The following is a 3,305-nucleotide window of genomic DNA, read 5'->3' as shown; positions in this document are numbered from 1 at the left end:
GTTGAAGCCATCAGCTCTCTGAAGGTCAAGTCAGCAAGTGCTCACGCAGGAGCCTGCAAGCAGTATAAGAGTATGGGCTTCTGATTTATGCTTGATGACTTATTTTCCAGCTAACTTTGCTTAAAAGTATGAATTTGGTCAATCAGAAACATTAGGGGGCTATTTTCAGATGAATAAAAATGAAGAAAATTTAAGAGTGGTTGAAGATGCCGTGGAGCTGCTTCCAAAACATGGTTTCTTTGGAGTGAGGGGAAGCTGCTTTTTTAAGCGTAGGAGGTTCACAAGTTAATTCAGAATACCTGCACAAAAAGCTTGGCAGGTAAAGGTTTCAGGCCATCCTTTCGCCTTTGCCAGCTTCTACAAACACTGGGAGGAGCAGGCGGCTTCTGGGGCCAACTCCTCACCTGAGCCAGACTGCTGGTTCAGAGGAGGGTGCCTTTACCTGGAGTTCTGTAGGCAACCCTTTCCTAAAATTAAAACCCATGTGCTTGAATAAAACAGTATGTTATGAAGTGAGTTTTTCTTTTTTAAGCACTGACTTTCTAATCAGCTTTACATGATTCTGCTCTGTCATTCGGTCTCTCTTGCTCCCTCTCTCCTGGGTCTCCACCTTCCACACCGTAAACCGCTGTAAACCCAAGGAAGTGTTGGTACAGGAGGGACGCTTGAGATCAAGAGGCGGGAGAGCATCAGACGGCATCAGTTGCCTCGTAAAATCCAGTTGAAATCTGAAATTATTTTTCCAGATGCCAGTTAAAGTCACATCTGTCATTTGTTATCTTTTTTAGCTCATCAGAAGAAAACAATTGAATGAGTTCGTATATTAATTAAAATTAAATATGTTCCTTAAAGAGTTTATAAAGGAATTAGACAGCTACACGGGGAGAGATGGAGTAGACCATACCTGTGCCAGCCCTGCTCCACCACAGCATCAAGAAATGAACAGCACAAATTTTACAGTTTCAGCGTAAAACCTTCCGAGAGTTGTCTTAGGAAGGCATACAGTGTTTTACAAATCAGATGTCCTCATTATTAAAATTTTCAATATAATTTCATCTCCCTGTGGCCACTCAGCCATGAAAACGATTACTATGTAATTCCCAGAATCTTGAGCCTATTTAAAATATTGATAGGAATTAAATCTTCCAAACATTGTGGAAAGAGTAGCCTGGGCAAATGAACCTAAATTCCTGAAAAATGCAATAACAATTAATTATGTCAGGACAATCAATCACCATTTATTTCTCAGTCAATAAGAACCATAGCTAATGGCTGACTAAGCTCAATTAAGGCTTGATGAAGTGCTGGTTTTTAAATAGAAGTTAAATTATTAACCCGTATCATTTGCTAGCAGGACCAACAATAGGTCATGGCTTATTTTTTCAACATAAATCCCCTCTCAAAATGTATATATTTTGAAAGCAAGATTCAATGTCCTATGTTTTCTTAGATGGCCGGTCAATCTGGGATTTTATTAAAGACTTTTCCCCTTGCTGGATTAAATGGAGAAAAGCCTGGGACATAAACCCTTGTGGTTCTTTTACATCCGTTAATCTAATACCCAGTTTGGACGCTTCTGATATCCAGACTAATCCCTGGGGAAGTGGAAAGAAAAAGTATTTTCCCTTACTTTAAAGAGGACTCCTAGCCTTAGTAGACATACTTGCTTTGACACCTGTGGGAGCCTGACCATCAGGCTACCTTTGGGTTGGTAGAAGGGGTTTGCCTGGGAGGAAGCACGGTGCTGGAAAGATGTTACATGACATTTTACCAACCCATTCATGTTCCCGTTCTGGCTGCCAGACTCACTTGTTGCTGCCGTCAGGTTCCCACCTCCCCCACTGAACAGAGAAAATGAGGATGTCAGGGTCCGTGGCACGCTAGAATTCTGCTGCACCTTAGCTGGGGCACTGGGCGATTCTGGTGCCTACAGCGTCATTGAGCATAACGTGTGTGTAACGATGCTGTTGCAGTTTCTTGTTAGAGTCCCTTACTATTTCACCAAAGCTTGGTTTGCTTTCAATATTAACTGATGGGTTTTTTTTATTTAGCGGTTCAAGACCTTTATAATAAGTTGAAGTGTTTCTTTTTGCATTGACTCTTTTTACTGGCCTAGAATAGAAGTCATTGTCTTTTAGAGATACACAAATTACAACTGCCAGCAGGACTTTCCCAGAAGACACACAATAGCTCAGCTAAAATGCAGTTTCTCTTTCTGAATCCCATCTTTTTCTCTTGTCCTCCCCTGTTGACAGTCAAAAATAAAACTGGAACGAAAAGCCTGTTGATAACACCACACTTTGCAGGGCAGGTGCATCTCTTACCTTCCATTCTCCTTTGGCCCTCAGCGTCTTTGAGAGCATCCAACACCAACACTGGTGGTGTCTCTTCCTTCAAGCACGTGATTATCATTTTACAGAGGTGTTGGAGTATGAGTATGAGGATGGGGAAACGCATTTCTGAAAACACAGATGATGCTGTTTCAGTATACAGATTTAATCCTTAATGGCTGCCGTGGCTGTTGAGTTGAAAATACTCCAATGGCTCGTACTCATGATCATGTCACAGGATGCCATGTCAGCTAAGCTGTGGTAACTGCGTCTGTCACAGGAAGTATGAAGTAATTCAGCTACATCTCTATGAAAGAAGTTTAAACTAAGGTAGAGCAAGAGCCTGCACACAGGCAATTTTCATTTATTGACTTGCTCCCATGTCTAAACAATCTGATAAATCTCCTCTAATGTACTCACTTATGAAGTGAGTACAATATTCTGTGATTTCACTGCACCACAATAAATAAAAACTGCTATTCCCTGAATTCATCACAGAATAGCATGATTTATAAAATAGTTGCATAACTTGTGTAAACTGTACTTTCAATCCTCTGTTGCATACTGAAATGGCTGGGATTTCTCATTTCCTTTAAAAGCAGGCCACCTACTGCTTGCAGAGCTTCATCACAGCGAGAAACCTACTGCAAACAACTTGGTTTGCTCCCTCATTTGCACTCCCTTTAAACCATGGAGCTGCTCACCTACTTTTCAAGACATACTACGCTATAGTCAAAAGAATAGAAATTTTAGGTTGTGATTTCACATGCCATGCCTGTTCCCTGCCTTGCTCTCTGCTACTTACTTAGCTCCGGCACTGTTTTTTGTCAGACCTTTCTGTCAACGAGCATAACTCCCTAACATGGTCAAGAAGGGTCAACGACCCCAACAATATGGCAGGGATCTGCTGGGTTAATGAACTAAATCAAGTGATAGAAGGACCTAGCACCAGGACTGGCCCAAGGAGGAGGTAGT

Source organism: Pygoscelis adeliae, unplaced genomic scaffold (genome assembly GCF_000699105.1).
Source record: "Pygoscelis adeliae isolate BGI_AS28 unplaced genomic scaffold, ASM69910v1 Scaffold74, whole genome shotgun sequence".
Lineage (NCBI taxonomy): Eukaryota > Metazoa > Chordata > Aves > Sphenisciformes > Spheniscidae > Pygoscelis > Pygoscelis adeliae.
This window is presented reverse-complemented; position numbering follows the sequence as displayed.